General features: G+C 38.1%; 1 protein-coding gene across 1 annotated transcript in view; it reads left to right on the top strand.

The window, feature by feature from the left end:
• The first annotated feature begins 9658 nt into the window (after positions 1 to 9658).
• The window catches only part of LOC135084795 (uncharacterized), a 142120-nt gene continuing 127359 nt past the window's right edge, over positions 9659 to 24419 (top strand). Inside the window, exon 1 of the mRNA XM_063979532.1 lies at positions 9659 to 10152. The gene's annotated coding sequence lies outside the window, so the exon portion shown is untranslated. The remainder of the gene's footprint in view (positions 10153 to 24419) is intronic.

Genomic DNA, 24419 nt, shown 5'->3' with positions numbered 1-24419 from the left:
TAAATTTAGGCCGGATATCCGGCCTACCGGATAGTTACCGGATATCCGTTTCATCTCTAATAAAAACTATCTTTAATATGTCCTTTCCCGAGACTCAAACTATTTCTTTGCCAAATTTCATCAAAATCGGTTCAGTGGTTTAGGCGTGAAAGCAAGGCAGACAGATTATTATCATAATATTATTACTTAAATCTAGTTCAAATGACTTAAATAGATTACTTACCCCCCTGGTTTCTTAATTGATATTTATAGCGGGAGCGTGCTCATTTTCTACTAAAGTCAGCGAATGAGCATTTTCAATCATTAAATTTAAAAACCGGGCCAAACTCCTAACCCTATTTCTGCTACAATAAATAATGATCCAAATTCTTATCATACCTCAAACACACGTTATCTTTGCAACAACGCCGGAGCCCGTAAATCAATACAGAACAGCATTATAATTAAAAACCATCCAAATTTACACAAAGGGAACAAAATGTAACCAAACGAATAAATAAAAAAGATCTAAGTACGGTAGGGTAAACAGACGATATCCACTCATCTCTGTCGCTCGTACGGCGGGCTGTTGCCGTCTCTTTCTCACATCTCACTGCCCCTCAGACGTGTGACATCCCCGCAGGCTTAACTCTGTGGTTTAGGGTTGTGCTAAAGAGATTGAGGATATTTATGATTGAAAACATTAACTCCTTCTTTGCAGTCGGGTAAACAATGTTTGAAAAACAATTTCGTGAATGGCTCTTTTGCTAGCACACTTTTTCACCACTGCAACTCCTGTATAGCCAGGATCTACCTACAGCTTGGCCTTCAATGAAACCCAACCAGTGAAGATTGAGTAGTCCCGGGGGATAGTTAACTGTCTTGGAGCCCGCAACGAATTTATCAGAAGAATAATTTTATTATGTACTAGCTTTCCGCCCGCGGCTTCGCCGGCGTGGAATTTTGTCTGTCACAGAAAGACTTTATCGCGCGCGTCCCTGTTTCAAAAACCGGGATAAAAACTATCCTATGTCCTTTCCCGGTTCCCAGTTCAGTATTTGGTTTAGGCGAGTGGTCACAGTCACAGCCAGTGGTTTAGACGTGAAAGAGAGACAGACAGACAGAGTTACTTTCGCATTTACTGCTGAACATAGGCCTCCCCCAATGACTTCCACATCGCACGGTTGGTAGCGACTTGCATCCAGCGCCTTCCTTCTACCTTTATTGAGTAGGTTGATTAAAAAACAAGTCCCAGAGAGAGAGAATAAGTTGATTAAAAAATACGTCCTCACTAGTGAGCGCGTTAAAAAATGTACGAAAATTTTAGTTCTTAACGTTTCCGCTAGGGGCGCTGTACAATCCGTCATACATTTAATGTCATTTTTTACGTATGTTTGATGTAAACTCACAATCAGCCCTCGTCCATTTTTAAAAGACATTACGTATTTTACTTTTTATTCTGTGGACAACTGGCTCAAGGGGGCAACCCTGCCGTCCGGCCGACTCGCTCGCATAAAATCAATATTTATAGAGCCCGATATATTTCACCTCTGCCTCTGTCTCCCAGATATCGATGCTCTTAATGCTGTTAACAACGCGAAGGAGTTTGGTTATGTTTTACTGTTGGAGGATAACCCCCGTTAAAAACAAATGAAAACATGACAGAAAAGAGGTGATAGAAAAGAGGTAAACTAGGTGTTTCAGGCAGTGTAGTAAGTAGGTGTGCTTAATCTTTATTTTTGTTGTTATTTAATAGATATAAGGGTGTTAAGTGGACTGGTGTATTGACTTAGTTTAGTAAAAACGCCTCAAGCTAAATGTAGAGTCAGGATAATGTTTAACGTGCGTATTTTTTCGAGCTAAAACTCATAATAATAAGCGTGAGTTGACTTGTAATAAAATAACACAATTTTCTTCTTTTTCACCACTTTAAAGTTTTCTTATAAAGTAAGTAATGACCTTGTCTCTACCAAAATTATTAAAAATATCTTCAGTGAAAATGTAAAAAAAGTTACTATCTTTCTAACAGGTTTTACCAAATTTTAGTGAAAAACAGCTTATTTTGAAAAGCTTGTGTAATAATAGAGCTTGACGAAAACTATTCACTATTAAAACTTTACATAACATCTTGAATCCGGAAACAAAAGGTCTATTTGTTTACTCGGATATCTTAACACAAAAAAAACCGGATCCATACAAGTTCCACAAAAGTTTAGAAACAGATATTCTATTTGGGAGTTCCTTCTTCTTCTTCTTTTCGTGTCGACAACAAACCTACACAGTGTCAGCCAAAACTCCGCCACAAGAGTGGCGTTGTCAGTAGCACTCATCAAATCCTCCTGAGTGCAGTTGCTTGGGCACTCAGGGCATGACATCAGGTGCTTCATCGACTGGGGAACAAAACCGCACCTGCACTCCATTGTTAAGCCATCCTATCTAGGGAGTTCCTAATAGAATATCAGGGACTTCTAACAAGTCGAAAAATAACCCTTTGTCTTTCAAAGCGTTCAACACGCGCCCTTCTTTACCTGACTGCGCCAGAAGGAGGGTTATGTTTTGCAAAAACTTCTAAAATCTTTTTCTCTTACTGTGACTGTCAAAGTATAAAAGCGAAAGTTACTCACACACTCATCACGAAATCTCAGAAACTACAAATGTTAGGAGTCTCAAATTTTGCATGGGAGTTCCTTTTAGAACGTAGGTGCTCACTAAGATGGGATTTTGCAAAACTCAACCCCTAAGGGGGTAAAACGGGATCCACGCGTTCTAAGTCGCGGAATGGCCGCTAGTAAGAAATAGATTCAAGCCAATATCGAAATGTATAGCAAAGTACACCCTTTGTGTTGTCCAGAAACCACTCTCGTCTCCATCGTATTCCATCCAGGGCCGGATCTACCTTGGCTTTTTGGGCTTCAGCCCAGGGCCCCGTGGATTCAAAGGGCCCCCACCTTTTTTTTATCTACGGGGACAGGTAGGTTATGTGGGGCTCACCAAGTCAGAAGGACAAGGCATACCCACTAAAAAGTCCCCAATGCTCCGTCATTTGCCTTATGTAGGAAGGAACTGTGGGATTCCGGAATCCACGTAAGTCAAGTCAAAGTCTAAAATAGACGATAATGCGAAAGAGTATAGTAGGTGGGCCCCTAAGTAGTATTAGCCCCCTAAATTCACGGTCCGGCCCTGATTTCATTACCTTTGTGTTGTACAGCTGACAGCACATCAGACTACACATTTTGTGGCAATATAGTACCTACTAGCTTTCCGCCCGCGGCTTCGCCCGCGTGGAATTTTGTCTGTCACAGAAAAACTTTATCGCGCGCGTCCCTGTTTCAAAAACCGGGATAAAAACTATCCTATGTTCTTTCCCGGGACTCAAACTATCTCTATGCCAAATTTCATCAAAATCGGTTGCGAGGTTTAAGCGGGAAAGCGTAACAGACAGACAGACAGACAGACAGACAGACAGACAGACAGACAGACAGAGTTACTTTCGCATTTATAATATTAGTTGGGATTACCACTGCATAAAACGCCACAGTGTTTACCTTAATGTGCACGTTCCCGTCAGTTAATAACATTTTTTCGGTCGCCAAATCACAACGTACGAATTCCCGTTTGGCTTGTGTCAACAGATAGGGGGACAATCAGTTACGTTTATGTAGGATTAGATAATAAGAGTAAATATCTGAGATGATAAATTAAAGTGAAACACAGAGCGGATTTTAAATCAATTTTTAATAATGATGTCGATTTGTTACACTCATTGCAATTTGCAACATTCAAATTATGTTATCGACTATTACCTATCACACAACTTACAAGGAAATAAATCCACATATTTGCTCAACTCTATTTTGGGTTTAACCTAATCCAAGTGTGGTTTTACCTAGGTATAAAATATAATCTACATTTTCATTGAACTTTACACCAAATATTCCTTGCTGAAATGGTTCTTTCTTAATTTTGATGACGTCCACTGCTTGACAAAGGCTCCCCCTAAGGGTTTCCACAACGACCGGTCTTACACAAGTAACACAACTTAATGAATTGAGGATATATTCTCAAAAAAATCCTCAAAAAGTCTCACTCTTTCGTCAATTTCTACCTCACCTAGCCCCCGTGGTGGACTGGTGGCATTTATATCTTGTATACAAAAAGCACATCTACATTCTATTAATTTTTACCAGCTTAATGACTGAGTTGTGTACTTCATTCCCGACTCTCCATCGGCCATAAAAAATATATTCCCAAAAATTCTCTAAAAATTCCTCAAAAAGTCCCACTTTCTCACAAACCATGGCCGCCCTAACCTCCGATGCGGCACCCGACACGACAGCTGCAAGATTTATATCTTGTTACATGCAAAAAGCACGTTGTGACTGCATATTGCATTCGCGCGGGTCGAATATGCATTTTGGGTGCTACTTTGGTTTCTAAGCGTTTGGTAAAGTTATAGAAGTAATTTCAATCCTAAGAAGTCTACATTGCAAATACAAAAGTACTTGCTTGTGTTATTTATATTTTGTTACATGCAAGAAGAACATTGTTGTGACTGCATATTATGGCATTTGCGCGGGTCTAATTTATGCATTTTGGGTGCTACTCTGGTTTCTAAGCGTTTTGTAAAGTTATAGAAGTAATTTCAATCCTAAGAAGTCTACATTGCAAATACAAAAGTTCTTCATTGTATGATTTATATTTTGTTAACATCCATACAAACTTTCGCATTTATAATATTAGTAGGACTAGCTGTGCCCGCGACTATATTTCCCGTTTTTGCAAAATTTTTCTTTACTGCTCCGTCCCTATTGGCTGTAGGGTGATGTTATAAAGCCCAAAGCCTTCCTCAATAATGGGTTATTGTTACATGCAAAGGCACGGCAAAGATTATGCATTTTGGGTGTTACTTTGGTTTCTAATCGTTGGGTTTTGTTTGGAGAAAGTTTTAGAAGAGATGTCAGCCTTGGAAGACCGCAATCCTATGTAATAAAATACTACTTCCTGGCTTGTTTTGTGCCTTTAATTGAATTTAAAAAAATCTATTTAGTGTATACGAGTCCTTAGCAATTTTTATTTCTCTTTTTTTGATATCTAAACGAGTATTGTTTATTTTTATTTTATTTATTAGGAAATATTAAACAATTAAACTTGCATTTTGCCAGTTTTCACAAATGTTATGTACACAGAGGAAAAAACATAATTATTATAGGTAATTACAAATGATTTACTGATAAATAATTAATTAACATTTACACCTTAACTAACCTTACAATTCATTATGTTGTAAGTATTATATCACTCTTTTGGTTAACTACCTATTATCTATTATCACGAGTATAAAATAAATAAATAGGTACCAATAAGATTCATACTACATTATACCTATCATAGCTAAAAAAAAGATCTCTATATTTTACAAACAACAGTCACCCATTACATCCTCGTCATTAAAACTCAAAAACGCCGACCATCCTCACATATTATGTCAAACTGTCAATTTCCAGCTGACCAGCCAAGTCAGAGCCCCCACCACCTACCAGTTCTCCCCGTTAAGACCCATCGTCAGTACTCCGAAAGGGGGGGTAGGGTTCAGCAAGACTGGTCAAGTCACCTTGCTCGGTGCAACGACCTCAAGGTACCATTGAGGAATCGTGTTTGAACTACACTTGAAGGATGAGCATATCTCTTTATACTTGATCTGGAGTGAGTTTTTCAATAATATCTGGAGTGAGTTTTTCAATAATATCTAGAGTGTATTGGAGTTAATGAACATGACTGTATATCATTATTATAATATTCAATATTCTATCAATCTATACTTATTTCAAACTATTGCTTACTACCCGCAATGTCTGGAACCTGGAAGAAATCGCTTCTTAGCGATAAGATCTAATTCAGTGTTTTTCAACCTTTTTCATGACACGACCCCCCTAGTATAAAAAAAATTTTGGCGACCCCCCGACCGTTCGCTTTTTTTTCATGCATTTTATAATTTTGCAAAGATGTTTGTAGGGATCGAATACTTCAATCCATACAACATTTGCATAATTAGATTTCGGATTAATCTGTCTTTATAAGATTTTTTTTTTACTGGAGTAGTTTTTACGACATCTCGCGACCCCCCTATAGAGGCTTCGCGACCCCCCATTGATCGAAAAAATTAAGCCACACTTTGGTTTAAAACAAAGAATACATAAAGAAAACTATGTTATGTCTTTGTAGAATTGATTTCTTTGGTTAGAGCTTTCCTGGTTCAGTCTTAAGAGAGTCAAACTTTCTTCAGGCTTATACGATGCCTTGCGTCTCTGTTATTAAGTACTAAACATGCGGAACCCTACTTCATTTATTTATGTTAATTTTATATTAGATTGTTAGGTAAATAGGTACTCTACCTTCTTCCACAAAATGCTGATTTTCAGTTATTTAATGTATTAAAATTTCTTAGCGAATAGAGTCGCTTCTCAAACTAAATTTTAAATAAACAACTTGAAAAAACGACCCGCCTTAGGCAGTTCGATTTTTTCAAGTTGTTCAATTAAAATTTATTTAATGTACTCGTAGTTGATGATGATGCCATGCTATCAAACTATTTGTTAATAATATCAAACTGTGAGCAGAAGTTATTTTCAGCCAGCAAGAATCGAATAAAGTGACAGGTCAAATGACTGATTCGAAATAGAGTAGGCTCTTTTCGTTGATTAACGATGGTTTATTTATGATAACTCTTCCAGTCTTTTTCTCTTTAAATGATACTATGTCTGACTGATTTTAAGCACTCGCCAAAATGTTTGTCAAAGAAAAAGATTGGGATAAAATATTTAACTGTTTCAGAACAACGCGTAAACTTATTTGCCTATGTTAAACCACAAAACAAATAAGCAATTAAACACCTTTTATTTTTTGTAAAGGCTAAATACCACACACTTTAAAATATGTCCATAAATAAAAGATACGTTTAAGATTGTAATTTCTTTGCTACGCCCCCAAATTACGAACAATGAAGTAAGTATTTTTTCTTTCGATTAGAAATCTATAGCGATTGAAATACGTACACATGTATAGATAAATCTCATAGTTCACTCACATTACTGAAAGAACTACCTAAGTGGTAGATAGAGTCAAGTCAAATAATCTATTTTTGCTCTATGAGTCATTAAACCGTGCTCGCAACCATAATATCTGGGGCAAGGAAATTCGAATCCATGACATTCTTAATTGACATCATTCAACTAAAATGTATTTTGTAAATACAAATTAATTAAAGATTGCCCGTAATCATGTTTGGTAAATATAATAATAATTAGTTGTCTAAGCAAACGCAGACAATTAACGATTATCGTTAACCTGTTAAGTATTTATTAATAACAGGTAAAGGTTATTGACCTTAGGTAAATCACGTGACGTTGATGACGTATGTCATTTGTATTTAAATAGCATCCCAAAAGAGGTATGGTGACTCTACTTTTTCTTTGGGCTTTTTACTCTAGAATAGAAAGGCGCAAAATAGCTTAGCTTCCAGGCTCTACATTTTCATCAACTCTTATTTTTGTGATTAAAGTAATATTTAAAAGGTTTCATAGACTATAAATATAATAAAATTTATAATCACGTGCTTCTGACGACGTATTTATTTTGTACTTTATTTGTACCTTTCCAAAACAAACATTTTATTGACTCTACTTTTTCTTTTGCCCTTTATATGCTAGAAAGGTACACAAATTACACAATACTGACTCTAAATTTTCATACCTCTTATTTTTATGGTCTCTTCAGTTATAATTATTTGTAAAGTTCCTGAAATAGTTATCATATTTTAGTATTTTCGTGAATATTGTCAAACAAAGTTATTTTTAGACTTTGGTGGATATTCGATGGAACTTGGAAGTTTTCACTGGAAATTAATAAGACCTGAAAAAGTCATCAATGACTGAAAAACTGCTCTATTTCAGAGTTAAATAAGTTTTATTTTACCCAGAACCGTGAAAAGCTTCTGATTTGTTAAAATACTGTAAATCCTAAAAGTCTAGAGCCACTGTGATAAGCTGCAAACCAATAAAATCCATATTACCTAATACCATATGGCTTTGATTATAACTCATTGAAATGGAATGTAAAGTAGAGATAACGGTCATAATGATTATGACACAAGAGGCGACCCCCACCAGTCATGAATTAATGAAAAGACAATGGCGCCGTTGCCGGTTACAGTGCCATCAAAAATTGGACATCAATTCGCTGGTAAACCCATCTTATAAAGTGCTCTACATTCTTAAAAGCTCTGGACTTCTTTACAAACATACACTACACTTGACCAATCTTGTTATTATTATGCTAATAATCTAACAGGTTGCTTGGTAGAGACTATTCAACGCCTTTAAGTCCAGTACGAACCCGTTTTGTCGCTAAAACAGGATCGGATATTGTTACGTATGAATAGTAAAGTCCTACCAAACCGTATTATTTAATAGACGTCAATGTTAACGCAACGGCCGAGGCTGGCGTGTCCAGGTAAGCAGAGTGAGACAAAGCATACTATAACACCGTGGACTTTCTTCAAATCAATACAATAACCGGTCTGAATGACAACCACCATTTCAAACCGCGTTAAAATCCTAAACGAGCGCCGAGAGACGTCTGATGGCCTAACCGTCGTACAGAACGGGAAAAATTAGCCTAAATACGTGTGCAATACGATTATAAAACGTTCCGTGGCCGCGGGTCGCGGTACAGCTTAGGCTTTGAGCGGCGGAGGGACGCGCGACTGTAATCTGCAATCAAAATGGAAGCGGTCGGCCATCTTAGTTTGCGAGCGAGAGCGCGCGTTCGGGAATTTGGGAAATTGGTATTTTTTTTTGTAAAGAGCAGTATATAAGAGGTTGGTAGGCAGAGGACAGCGGGGCGGGGGGAATCTCGCACGGCTAGCGGTGTGAAGGGAAAGAACTGAGGCGGTCCGCGCGGTATACACAGCAAGGACACGTCGCGAGATATCTTGCTTTGTTTAGAACTGACAGAGTTTAAGCTTTTGATTATGAGCGCGAGCGATGAGTAATTGTAGCTACAGGGCAGGGGTGCCCAGCCGTGGGGCGAATGTAAAGGGAGGTGCACAGTGTTGCGAATGTATTTTTTGCGTGACTCAGACTCTACAATGCTTTTTTATTGCAAACGTCTCGTTTCAGGAAATTAGGTTTATGTGGTATCTCAAATTAATTAATCTTTAAATGCTATGCTTATGGATTTATTAAACTTTCTTGATAATTTTATCGTGATTATGAAAAGTCGTGCAATATGTAAGTAGGTTATTGACATTAATAATGGTATAGATAGATTGACTTTTTATCTGCTTTTGAAAAAGAATGTTAACTTTGTGTCTAAATAGAGCTTCAAAATATTCACAAATGACCATTTATTTAGATTAAAATGACATTAAACTACGCAAAAACGGTGTCGAGCGATTTGGTCCTTCGCCGCGAAGGATCTATCTTCCAGGGCGGCATCGTTTGCGTTCGCCGCACGAATCCTTCACCCGTGCGATCCTGCGACATCCGATTACAGCATAGGACAATGGGCCTATCTCGGGACCGGTCGCCGTTCTCCCACCCGCCCGTGCGTCCGCTACCTATCTTTCATTGCACGTACGAAGCGGGGGGAGGGGAGCCCGCGCGGCATACGCGCCCGCGGAGCCATCTTGCTAGCGGCCGTTCCAATGCTCGCGTCTCGTGCCACAAATCGCTCTTAATTCGCACTAATTACCCATAAAAACACCAGAAAAACAACAATAAACAGTGCTAAAACACCTCAAGACCCCCAAAAGGACGAAACACCGAACGTTGTTGACATAAATTGTGTGTTGTTGATATATATGTGTGCATTCAACATTTTCAACTGTCTAGGTGAGTAGTCAGTGGTCTTTGTGCGCGACAATTATCATTCTGATCGATTCGGCGCGGGGGTGTGCACTCCGAGTTCGTTTTATATCTTTTGTTGTTTTGTAACGGTCTGAAATCAATAATTTTAGTGGTGAGGACTCTAGTTGACCCGTGCGGACTGACGTGAGTGTGCGTTGACTTATTTATCGCGTTTCAATTGAGATTATTTCTCACCGTGTGAAAGTACAAACTGTGCCTGTGTTTCAACGTTTTGATACGTGTGATCGTCGCTGCCAGCCACTTGTATGTAAGTATTTCTTATTTGTTTTTTCCGTATGCATTTGTGTATAGTACGGCTTTCTTTCCGTCTCTATTTATAGAACACCAGGAGAGCGTGTCAGTAAATTGTGCAGTTGAAGTGAATCGGAGACAATTTGTGACCTTACACAACGTTTAAAATAGATCTGGTTTTACTTATTCTTGCCGGTGTCTTAAACTCTACATTTCAGTTTCCGAACGCACGAAAAATTGCCGCTAAAAAAATAAAAACAAAAACAAATGAACAAACTGAGAAAATATTGTTGAAAGAAATAAATGTGTTATTATTTTTAATCGTTTCATATTTTCAAGGTTTATTATTTTGCTGAAAGAGTTGTTTATTCATTTTATAAATAGAACCAGTGGCTATAATTATAATCACCAAGGCGTAGGCGTAACATTGATAGTTTATCTTTCGAAGCTATTACTTACCTATTATGGCATAATAATGACAAAGTTTCTAATAATAAACATTATTTTATGAGCACTAAATTCTTAGAATAAAGAAAAATAAAAACCAACAGTTTTTAATTTCACGAACTTCGTCCCACTTTGCACTCTATCTTTTTTTATCTGTACAAAAGGCAAAGATATCCATTAGCATGCAGCTTCAACGATTTTAAGACTAAATGCGGGGCAAAAACTGCCTAGGCCGTATAGGTGCGATTCCTTTGTCTGCTCGAGCTACCAACATAGGAAACGAGAAAAAGAAATAAAATTCTTTACGTGCATGCAATAAAATTATAACCAAGAAATAGTTTTAATTAATACCCATTATACAAGATGCTGATTGCTGATGTTATGAAACTTATATCAGGTTGAAATGACCTTAATATGTGACATGGCAACTGCGATCTAGATAAGCGTATGTTGTGTTTTTATTGACGTGAAACGAATTGGATTTTTATTCAAATCAGATTTAATGATAAATTTTAAGGCTTTATGTGCTTAAAATTTCGTTGCTCGAATATTTCTTCTGTTGATAGTTGATAAAGTTTATTATAGCAAATACATACTCATTCAACCTACTTATCGTGTATTTAAAGTAAGAACACCGACACATCAACCTAACACTGTAATATCTTATACATTTGAAGTATTTTATGTGCTAATTTGCATTAAAAATGTAAAGGTGGTGGATGTGCTAGTGACTGTACCTAGATTATTATCTAAACAATGAGCTGATAGTATCAAAAACACGTCCGATTACGATTATTGACTTCTTCTTCCATCTAACGGCACAAAATATATCTTTTTGTATTTCTATTACCAGGAAAATACACTAAATTGATGATCTACCAGATAATGACCCCTTTTTCTCGGCTAATAAGGACAGTTTTAAGAAACCAGTCAAATAACCTACACAAATGATATCAATTCGACTCTACCCATTTCTCTCACTCCGTTATCAAGCCGATATATCTGAAAGAGACGGATAGCCGGCATAGAGACCCCCCGGTTATTACATTACATTTACGCAGACCACAGAAACGATCCATTTGGGTCTTGTTTATACACCCAGTTTGTCTGTGTGCTGGTTTTCTCACGACGTTTTCCTTTAGCGGGTTAATGACATAATTATTTAGCCTTAATTCCGAAAAAATCGATCGAGGACGCACGACAGTGATTAGGCAAGTTCATAAAGTGACTGGACTTTTGTAAGTTGTTCATTTTGGGATAATTTGTAGCTACCAACTGCAACTTACCCGTTTAAGTCCAAAAATCTTTCAGCTAAGACAACTAAGAGATCGAAATCCTATAAAACTCTATTATCATTTGTATCGTCATTATTAGACGGAATACAGCTTACAGCATTTCGTTTAATAGCTTGTTTAAAACCTTTTATTAGGATGTTTCAAAGACCTTTAATTCAACATTTTATTGGCATTTTTTACACAGTTGAAGTCTCAAGAGCCTAAGGAATAGAGCCACTCAAAAGATTGCGATTGGCAAGTCTCTGACTAATATTTACACATGCCAAATGTCCGTGTGTTTTTCTTATCTATCTGACACAAATGTGACTGTAACATCCTAACCGGTAATATGGGTAGAGCTCTAAATGGAAATACAAATAACGGCGAGATTTGCTAACTCCATCCATTAAATACTCAGATTTGGTAAAAAAAAAAATACAATTTTAAGAGATATAAGTTTTTGAGAAAAGTCTGGTAAATAGACGCAAAACGAAAGGTGTTGGGATTAAAGCACAACTCTACTGACTTGCTGAAGCTGAAATTGTGCAAATGGGTGGTTGCAATTGCAATCAGAACGCTTCATTTTCTTGACTGAAAATATAAGAAACAAATGACTATCTTTACACTTCGAAAGACGAGGTAAAGCCGGTCATATTATGTTTGTGGGTGGGTGGTACGATAAAACTATTTGACTTCATAGAAAAAAATATATTCACTGATGTTGCGGGTGTACATGGGCGACGGCAATTGCTTACCATCAAGTAATCCGTCAGCTAGTCTGCCACCTATCACATAAAAAAAAAATCAAAGAAAATTCGAGATTAAATTAACAACCTAAAATTCTACTACATAACTCCCTACATCTATTGCCTTTTCTCTACTATTACTACGCATAGAGCTAATGCGTTACTAATTTTCTAAATAAACTAACGCCAAGTCTAATAGGATATTATACCTACGTGTTAAAATTATCCGAAGAAGTTACAGAAAAAAAAAAACAATTTTAAAACACAGAAAAGAAGGAAGAAACGTAAAGTTATATTCTCCATAAACCATGTAGGTATCCCCATATACCTAACTATGTAAGCTAAACAAATGTTTGACTATCACGGGTAAACAAACATTATTATGTAGATCTATTGAACACAATAAAACTAGGAATAATACATTACAATGGGTATGCTATTATACGATCGCAGAGGTGACTGCGTTGTGTTGTGACATTTGCATGAAGTGACAACTTACTCGTACCTACCACCTAAACATTACAAAAACATGTTATTAGCTGCCTGCATGATTGCAACTTATTTTGCCAATTAATGCATTTAAAAAACTAGTTTAACTAACTGGGAATCGTTGAACTGCAATTTATTTAAAATGCATTAATATCACACGTTTAAAATGTCGCAGCTAAAGACTTATGTCAATAGAGTTATCTTTCATTCATGCACTGTCCTCATTAAAGAGCGATTATTTTATAATGTGTTACGCCAGAGACTAGATAGATAACTGTTACATCACCTTGATAACGCTTAGAATAAATTAAAAACAAAAACATAAGAATAAATACTCATTTTAACCGCTTAGACCGAGATTCGTCATGGTCATTGTCAGTAGGCGTAAAAAAATAAACATTCAAAATTCGATCGCGTTAGCTATCATGGCGGATAGCACATCGAGCATGAAATAATTGCATTCAAGACCGCGCCTTGTGAACGGCCTCTCGACTTCATATTCACTAGATATACCTACCAGTACTTAACCAGAATTACTGCCTATATTATTACCCGCTCGCGTGATACAGCGCGAGCTGCTTTCCGTCCCCCGCGGTCCGTCGACCATCTCAAATTTGTCGCGTTGCATTCCACAGACAAGACGGGTCATCGTGTCTTTTTTTTGTCGGCTGAGAGAGGTGCTCCGGCAACTGCCTATTATGCGACCCGCCAAGAATGTCAGTTTCCACCAGCGCGCCCGCAATTATTGACGACGCACTTAAAACGTACGGCTTTTAACGCTGATTCATCAGCCACGAGATTATCTTCGAGTTTTTCGACAATGACGGATCATTTGTTTATTGTGTACGAACAGAAAAAGCGCACCGATGAGTTATTTGTTGCGAAATACGATTTTTTCCAATTACGCAAAGAGTTTTTGTTAATGATGCGTATAACTGTTAATTATTCATTTTAGCAGCGTCGGGCCTAACGAGGCGAAATGTATAACAATCCTGATTAATTACCACCGATTTATAATTATAACATGTAACTAGTCTGTTACTGCTGCTAAAGCGTTCTTACGTGTTCTGCGAAACCAACAAAACTACATTTCGGCGTTACTTAAAGCCTAATTGACTTATTTTTTACAAACGAAGTGGTAAGATATTTTCGAAATCAGTCCGATCTCAATTTAAATGTCACTTGGACGTGTTGAAACAATGCGAACGTCAAAACAAAGCGCGATCGCGAAATAAAATAAACAAATGAATCAAAACAAAAAATGTAGAGCACGTCTAGTTATGTGAATTCTTAATTAAAGAGAATTTTCAGAAATAGGGTAATCCGTTAACCTACTTCTGTCTTTCAAACCCTAACTCTTAAAAGAATTGCAAAATGGTGAGTGAAAGTAGAGTTTAGATTAGATCATGGAAACATTAAAAAAAGACGTACTCAGAAAGTGTCAATGTACGAGTATCAGTGTTTGAGATCTCTACATACTTCCTGACAAAACTGGGAACGTATCAAGAAACGGGACTATTCTCACTTCTTGTTCCCACCGCTGCAACTCCTGCGTAGCCAGGATCTACAGCTTGACCGTCAATAAAAGCTCTACCAGTGAATGTCATGTTTGTCCCGGGGAAAGTTAAACTGTCATGTTAAACTTTTCGTTGCGGGTCCCAACGAAAAAAAGAAGAAAAAACAGACAGAGAAAGTGATTTTGAACTGTGTTCCCATTGAAATTGGAATCAGATCCTTGAATCGCGAGATTACAACCATCCCAGGGTACTATTAACAACTTGAAGGCATAATAATACTCCAATAACAACCATTGTTCTAGAATACCAATTTCAAGACTCCTCAAGCTTTCTGAATGTCGTAAGTTCAACTGCAAACTTAATTTAAACTTAACATAACTCGCTACCTCATTATCCTAGCCTAGGAGTCATCTTGTGTTGTTACTTGGAGCTTGAATAGGGCTGCCATTTGTCCTAGTTTTTCTGGCAGAAAGGGCCTTTATTTTTTTTTGTTCAATACATAAACACCACAACAAATCCTTAGGAGCCAGGATCTATAGCTTGGTCACTGAAACTTTACCTTTCAAAAATTGAGTTAGTTTCAGGAAAAAATACTGTCACTGGACTCGACGCAGCTTTTTATGAACCCTTTGAAAACGAGGTTGACAATAGTGACTGAGTTTCTTGTGCTGCTTCTTCTCAGCACTGGCCCATTTACTGTCTCAAAGCCAAGGTAGGGTTAATACTGGGACGTGTATAACTGCTTTTTAAAAGACTGCAAAAATAAATGAGTTATTATGTCAGATGGACCAGAACAACTGAAAAATTGCCGTAAAAATTGAAATATGATGTTGCGTTCAATGTTGTCCCGTTACACCTCGGTAGGGCAAGCTATATATAATACAATATTTGGGACGCGTATAAGCACAGTAGATAAATCAAACAGTACGGAAGCTTCATACAAATGCTCGAAATCAGACTCACGCACACAGACGCACGCTTTACACGAGCTCTAAGCGAACCTCGCAGTCCATCCGTCGCGAGTGTCGCGCGCGTTGTGTTTTTAATAATAATTTTATTGCATGCACTGTCCGCTGTATTTTTAAAAACATGCCACGAGTGTATTGCATAGTATATTACGGCTGCTTGAACTCGGCATCTACAAAACCAGAACTTTCATTTTTTAAACTTCGTAATAATTCTGAATTGTAAAAATGATTAAATATTACTTTTTAAATAAAGTGCTTGTTTACATCTGATTTTGTAATAGTTCTTTTTAAATTACGTAATTACGCTTTTTAACAATTTATGACGTGTTCTATTTGATAAAGTAATTTGCTCCGCACGCTATTTTATTAATATGAGAGAGAATAGATCTTCTACCGGCCTCTAATAGTACTTAATCAATTTATTCGATTATGTATTCGATCATTATAGAACCTAATTAACGTTGTATTTTTTTGTTAACTACTTAGTCAATTAATTTATTCCATTAGGTATCTGATAATTAAAAAACCTAAATAAACTTTTTGATAAATAAGTTAGTAAGAACCTTATTATTTTTATAAAGATTAAGAGTGCCAACCCTAACACTCAATTGAAGTGTAGGTATTTAACTCGCCGAAAGGGCTAAGTTTCCGTACTGCTTTAGCTCATATATATACTGTGGTATAAGTGCGTAATGAATAATTTAAATAAGTTTTCTTCCAGTCTGCAATTTATTTAGGTGATAGCAACCCTAAAGTCCACTTCAAATACATCATTGTCCACATCTTTTTGCTCAGCGCCGTAATAATTCAATCCGCAATGATACAAATAAATCTGCCAGTCTGTCTGTGCAGTGTCCTGGTTTATTTGGATCTAGCGACATGTTATGTGGACTCGATTATTTTGATGATGTTACCATAAATAGATGGAGAACATGCTATTTTTATTCCTTACTTGCACATCGACTTTGAAAAGAATTTTTATAGGCACATGGAAGTTAGGTAAACCTACTATCCAGTGGGTAGATGAGCTTTATCGACATAGAGGAATCTTAGGCTTACACACAGATGGGAAAACATTGCAGATTTGAATCGGGGGCATGTTAAGCCTATTGAGGTTCATTAGCTCTGACACTAACGTTGTGACCCCAGTTGACACAATCCACACGATAGAAGCAATAGAAGAAGAATGTTTTTAATTTTCCTAATGTGGCACTTCCTGGCAAGTTCACCAATAAGGACATCACTATTCACTGTCTTACCAAATATATTTTATACAGTCATCAGCCTCATCAGTCTACTACAAAATGACAGTTTTGTTGTTTCTTTTACCTGAAAGTAAACTGAATGCCCAAAGATCAAAATAATAAAGCCTTGCTGTGTATTCTGTAAATTGTAAAATACACACCATACGTAAACAGCTACAAATCGACCAAAGTCCTGACAACTCCACAAGTATCCATCCGTTTTAGACCACAAGTTTGTACGTAATCGTTAATCGATTATTGACCGACTCGATTCCAAGTCGAACTCCGTTTTCGGTAGCGGTGTATGCTCGTTGAATTCTTATCATTGTTGGACAGATTAACACACTGTCATGTTGGTAAACGGTTGCATACATAGGCCTTGTCCTCGATGTTAATGCTCATGCACCACAGGACACGAAGATCAGCAAGCCAATTGGATATGTAGAGACGTGACACGAATTAGAGCGATGCAAAAATAACGTCACATCTTAAGTCTGTTTGTGACACAGCCACAACAGTAACTAGCACAGCCAAAACGTCAAGCGACTCGCAGAAAAACTGTCTAAACTAGATTTACGGTTGACTTCTCATCTAAAGTGAACAATTGTGCCAAAAGAAGCGACTCTACAGCGCTAAAACCTCTGAAAGCAAGCGTTGCACACTTGCACCTCCATGTTTTTGGACACTGCGTAGAAGCTTAGAAGCTTTTACGTATAACGACGACAACGTGAAGAAGCTCGTGTAGCTATTAAGCTATTCTATTCTAATTCGTCGCTAAAATCCAGGCTAGAATAGCGTGAGCTGGTATTCTAACTCTTGAGCTAAAAATCAGTTAGTTCCCATTGAGTTACACCATTTTTTGTGAGCTGGTGTTTCTCCTCGCGCTATGCTAAGATATAGAAAGGGATCCGGCAGCCATTATGCATCGAACATTATTGATGCGTACACTGAATCGTGACGTAATAGCTGATCATCAGTTTGAACCGATTCCATCGCCTTCCTGACTGGCCGTTTCACAATAGAATGATGCAGAATCTAGTTTATTTAGAAACCAACGATTAACTCCAGGCTCGCGTGGTTTACAGAAGGGGTGACTTTTCCACAAATGAATTTAATGTCAGCTTATCTTCGTGTAGGTCTGTTATTGATATATTGTTAGAAAATTCTTGTTTTTATTTGAAAACCGGAGAGTTCACATGGAGTGGAATTCTCTAGTGATGTTAGTCTTCCCGAAATCTTTCATCCCTAAATAAAGCCTTAAAGGTATAAGCGCATCACATCTACAGTTTTTTGGTAACATTGTTTTATCAACAGCCTACTCTTCTGTTAAATGATGTAATTAAATCAATGACAAATGACACTTGTGCATCCACTGGCTAAGCCCTATCTAATTCATCATTTCATACCTACATGAAATTGGTTACATAATCAAACTGGCAATTGAAAACTAGGGGTCATCCATAAAGTACGTCACACGTAAAGAGGGGGGGAGGGGGTCGACAAAGTGTGACATGGTGTGACAAGGGGTGGGAGGGGTCCAAAGTTTCGTGACGTCACATTTCAAAATCTAATATATCTAGAGGTACTAATCGCGTAATTTGAAATATAAATTAAACTAAAAAATACCCCCACCACTTAAGCACAACTCCGTCGAAGTCGAAAACCTAAGAGAGTCTATGTGCAACCAATGAAGCCATTAAATCAATAAAATCTTTTGTAGGTATTATTTCAGTTTTAAAATCTAATTCTACTGGCCTATAATGCCGCCAAACGCACCGTACCTCGCGCGTGATTTTATTGTTTCTATTTGTTGCTATTTTTTTGTTAATTTAATAATTTTTCGATGTGAAATTGCAAAACATGTGACGTCACACTAGGGAGGGGGGGGGTTTCAGAAATGTGACCACCTGTGACAAGGACGGGGGAGGGGTCAAAAAATCATAAAATTCGTGTGACGTACTTTATGGATGGCCCCCTAGGTAACTGGGACATACATTTTTGAAATTAATTGCTCGACTTTACCTACGGTTTCGCTGTAATATTATTTTAACTTCCAACATTTCAACTATAAATGTATGTTACAGTTCCGACAGTTCCGTCAGCCTGCTAAAGTGACATCGATCCGACATTGTGACGTGAAAGAATGACAAACAAACACGCAAAACAATAGTTTCTGATGCGAGAAAAAGGTATAATATACGAATATATCTTTCGCATTAGCGGGTAACGCTGGGTTCACATTCCTCGCGTGTTATGTCGTGTAGAGCTAGAGACTTGTTCTCACGATTCTTGATTCAGTTCTAAGAGATATGTCAAATAATTATGGATAATTTTGTGATACTTCTACTTCCTTATTTGTACGGTTGTATACCTTGATATAAATTATTAAATAATTTTCATTAAGCATTGTACAAAACGCCATCTAGCTAGTCCCAAACTAAGCATCACATTGATTTAGGTTAGGTTAGAAAACTCCCCAATATGAGTTGATGCGCCCTTATGTTTGTATTGTTTTGTGTTGGGGTCGAACCCGCGACCCTTAGTAGGTACCACCAGGCTTGTTAATCGAAAACTTCTTCCCCAAAACGATTCTCCAATCGAGTCCTGCTCATTGCCTCTTCAATTTGCCATGGATTTACTATATCAACTATCATCCTGAAGTTTTACATCCAACGATAGCCTAGTCTCCGAAAATTGCTGCAAATTCTAGCCACTCACCAGGAAATCCTGCATGAAATATCACCTGTTATACTAGAAGGTTATGCCTAGCCAGCTCGAATTTAGGTCACCGCTGAATAGCCTAGATCACATCGTTTTATATCCATCCCGACGTCACTTGCTCCGTAGTATTTTACGGTTGGCAGCACTTTAAATTGGAGCTGAAAATGGGGCGCCATTTTGAAAAGTTGAGATGTTACGCAATTAGTGTGTGGGAACTGTAACGTTGATGGATTTGAAAGGTAGGAAGATATACCATCAGATATTCGTAGTTAGGTTTACTTTACTTGGCAACGGAGAAGCTCTTGGCCTGCATCTCACCTGAGGGAAAGTAGAAGCGAGCTTCACCCAGAATCCTCAACCACAGAGGAACTGAACGAATACTATATCAGACTATACATTTTTATTGCGAAATCCCTCTTATTACTAATGCCTACCACGGGCTGGAAGTGTGGAAAGGCCTCCCACTAGGTGGACCGACGATCTCGTGAAGATTGCGGGAAGTGGCAGTTGTGGAAATCCTTGGGGTAGGCCTTTGTCCAGAAATAGACGTCATTTGGCTGAAACGAACGAACTGCTGCTTAACGCAGTATTTACCTTGATATACTGTTCATGACAATCGAAGACATTAACGGTCATAGAAAGTAGATGTCAAAACGAAAGTCTAACAAAAACTCGGAAGACTACTAAAACGCCATTTATCGCAAAAGAATCGAATTACCGATTCATGAATGCCTTAAGAACAAACCCACTATTTTATCACAATTTATCGTGTGACGTGTCTAGCTGGCATGTCATCGGCTGTCCAAACATGTTGATTAATGCAGTAATTATTTTATTACCAGCTGTTCCTTGCTAAGTTTTATGGCTAAAAATACTAGGGTGTGGAAAAGAAGTTAAGGTCAGGTGGACAAGGTAGCAAAGTGAGGCGAAAAAAGGGTGTTCACTTGTTTTTTGCGGAAAAAACTTGAAGAATCGAGTAATTACTCTTTTAAGAGGGTACGGTTTATTAATTATACACTTGGGTATTACTTACAGCTTAACATAATGAGTGCATATTGTAACAGATAGTATATCGTTTAGTATTATCGAGTGCTCCTTTAACGTTATTTTCTTAGTTTATTATTTATTTCGTTATTCGATACGTTATTCGTTATTTTAACGGTTGTCCGAAAATGTCACTTTGACTTGACAGCCAAGCGCTCACTTCAGACTGTTGCACTCGGCCCGCCGCCATTCTCGAACGAGCCGTCCTGCTGTGAACACTAAGGTTAGTGATGATAATTTGTTATTTGATTTATTTATCGTGAGTATTGTAATAAATATAATTGTTTGACTATAATTTGTCGTTTGAATTGACTACCTTCTGAGATGGAATCTTACATCTCAGAAGTGGGATAGTTCAAAACGAAACGTTTTGCAATTACCACCCCACAAGACTGCCGGTTAGTAATTAAAATATTGATAAATATCTAAAATATATCTCAAGGTGATTAGAATAACACATATTGATTGAGCCTGTAACATTTTATTCTTGATTTCGACCATTACGTATCCGATGCAAATAGATTTATTTTTATTTTATTTTTACGTTCACATCATTGCTGAACCAAATGTTCAAAATACTTTGCACATGAAGTAAAATACAGTTGTTTAACTACGTTGAACACCTTCTCACTGTAAAATATTGTATTTCTAACCGGATGCAAATGGATATAAATCATAAAAGCATTAATTTAGTTTGAACGTTCTCTGTTAAACATTTTTTTTTCTTCCCTTTTTACTTGGTGTTTCCATGAAATATTAACTAGATAATGAAGTTTAAGTAACCAATAATAGCAAACGAAATTCATATCGACATTTAAACAATACGTTTTGATGATGCAAATAGATTAATTTATTATTTCATTTGTCTGTGATCCACCTCAAATATATTTTTAATTATTTATAATACAGAGTACATGAAATAATTGTTTCGAGTTTCAGAAAATGAGTGATTCCGGATCGAAGACGAGGAGGCCACTTCGCCATAATCCGGAATCTCGAAGTCGTAGCAGAGACAATCAAGAAAGAGTGAGGCGCAGTCGCAGTCGAAGCCGACGCGATGAAAACGAGGTACGAGCTCGACGGTCCCGGAGCCGCACGGGAGCGCGTGATCATCGTCCAAGCCGCAATCGAAGTCGCAGTAACAGCAGCGAGCGCCGACTGCGCAACCGGGAACGCATGCTGTCTCGGGAACGGGAACGCCTGCGGACACTCGAAAGGGAGGTACGTAAAGAACGTGATCGGTTGACATATTGTGAACGGGACTATTCCCATAGGCGTTTCGACACGCCTAAGTTGAGTAAGAGCGATAGGAGACATGACAGACGTGATGATAGTCCACGTAATCATTCTCTGGCAACGCCGACGAAACGGCGTACATCTGGCGCTGATGATAACGCTGATTATGATAACCCGAAACGATCTAAAATTATGACAATGGATTTGTTTGAGAACTTTTTGAATGTGCTAAGGTCTAGGTCTGGGGATCGTGAATCGTTTGCCACCATGAATAACGTGATTCCGGAGTTTGATCCCTTGTCTAAAGAGCAGACAGTCAACGTCTGGCTTGATAAAGTTGATGAGTGTTCAGAAATCTATAATTGGTCGGATAGGCAAACGGTACACTATGCCCTACCTAAACTTACTGGAATTGCTAAAACATGGTATCAGGGCCTACCCTCCATTAAGCATACCTGGTCCGAATGGAAAATTATGTTAAAAGAGTCATTTCCCGCGACGGAAAACTATGCCGAACTTTTGACAGAAATGCTTAATAGACGGGTGCGTCCTGGTGAATCGTTTGAACTGTATTATTTTTCGAAAATTAACCTATTGAATAGATGTAAAATCTTTGGAAAACAAGCAGTGGACTGTTTACTTTACGGTATAGATGACAGAGGGGTCAGGGTAGGAGCTCAAGCAGTTAAATTTGATAAACCTGAAGACGTACTCGAATTCTTTAAGACTATTAAGCATAATAACCGGTCTCAGAACGAAACCCATAGAGATTTTGGTCGTGATAAACGTTCTGCTAATAATGTAGGAAATACTTCCTCCACAAAGAACACAGATTCCGGGTCACTTAAATATAATAACACAAAAGGGCCTTTAACGTGCTTTAACTGTAATGGCGTCGGACATCCTAGTTTTAAATGTCCCAAGCCTATTGTAAAGTGCAGTAACTGTAATTACTTAGGCCATGAGTCATCTCGCTGCCCTAAAGGGAAGGAACCACGAAATCCATCGCAAGATAAAAACGTTCTCGAGGTTACCATGACTGAAAGTAGTAACGATAAATATAGGATCGCAATCAGAATTAATGGAGTCACGTCCATTTGTCAACTAGACTTAGGTAGTGAAGCTACACTTCTGCGAGAAAGCGAAGCTTTGAGGTTAGGACTGAATTGGGCAAGTGTGACTGGTCCGTATTTGAGAGGATTAGGTAACGTACCGTATTTACCACTAGGTCGTACGTTGGTCAATATTGAAGTTCAGGGGATCTTAGAACCCGATGTTGAAGTTTTCATCGTAGATGACAGTATAATAGGCTTTGACGTACTGTTGGGACACAGCTTTACCGAACGTCCAACCTTGAAAATTGTAAAGACACCTATATGTCTGAAGTTTGAGCGCATAGAACCGAATGACGAACTAAAGTTACACCTCATCATGACCTGCGATATTTCGATAGAAGTAGGGGAAATGGCATCTGTCCCAGTCCGATCGAATATTCCGTGCCATGGTAAGATATATGTAAATGGATCGGTAAGAGGTAATGCTGGACGGGAGTATTACTTGTTGCCAGGGGAATACCAGATCCAAGGTTTCGAATGCAACGTTTTAATACAAAACGTTAGCCCTAATACTTTGTATTTTAAGGAAAACTCGTTAGTTACTCGAGCATACTTTGTAGGGTCAGGAAACAACAGCCTACAGGTCATGGATGTTCACAATGTTCCACCTCCCCAAGAATCAGTAATGCCAAAATGTGGAAGTCAATTAACTGATAGTCAGAAAGAGCGTTGTATCGATCTGTTAGAAAAATATAAAAGCTGTTTCTCGACCGGGATGCACGATCTAGGATATACTGACGTGACTGAGATGGAGATCCATCTTAAGGATACCACACCAGTTGTTTATAGGCCGTACCGCCTACCCCACTCAGAGCGCAAGTTGGTACAAGATATGGTAGGTGATATGGTCAGACATGGTATAGTGCGAGAATCTGCATCGCCGTATGCGAGCCCGATCGTACTCGTCAAGAAAAAGTCTGGAGAGAAGAGGCTTTGCGTTGACTATCGGGCTCTAAATAGTCGCACTAATAGGGACCAATATCCATTGCCAAGAATAGAGGATCTACTGGACCAGTTGTCAGGTCAGTCCTTATTTACCACTCTTGACTTGGCCTCTGGATATCACCAGATCCCTATAGCGGAGAACTCGCGAGATAAGACCGCATTCGTTACGCCCGATGGGCAATACGAGTATAATCGTGTGCCCTTCGGGCTGGCGAATGCCCCAGCCGTATTCCAGAGGGCCATACATAAAATTTTGAGCAAGGCAAAGGTAGGATATGTCGTTATTTATATGGACGATATATTGATACCATCCAAAACATACGAGGAGGGATTAGCTCGCTTGGAAGAGGTACTCAACCTCATACGTGAGGCTGGCCTTACTCTTAAGATGGAAAAATGTAACTTTTTCCAAGAGAAAATCGACTTCCTGGGCTTTGAGGTAGGTAAGGATGGTATTAAGCCAGGTGTCCAAAAGACTGAAGCTGTGTCAGGGTTTCCTACCCCTCAAAACCAGCATGAAGTCAGGAGGTTTCTCGG

The sequence above is a fragment of the Ostrinia nubilalis genome, chromosome 27, assembly GCF_963855985.1.
Source record: "Ostrinia nubilalis chromosome 27, ilOstNubi1.1, whole genome shotgun sequence".
NCBI classification, from domain to species: Eukaryota; Metazoa; Arthropoda; class Insecta; order Lepidoptera; family Crambidae; genus Ostrinia; species Ostrinia nubilalis.
Note: the sequence above shows the minus strand (reverse complement) of the source record. Positions and strands in the feature narration are given on the sequence as shown.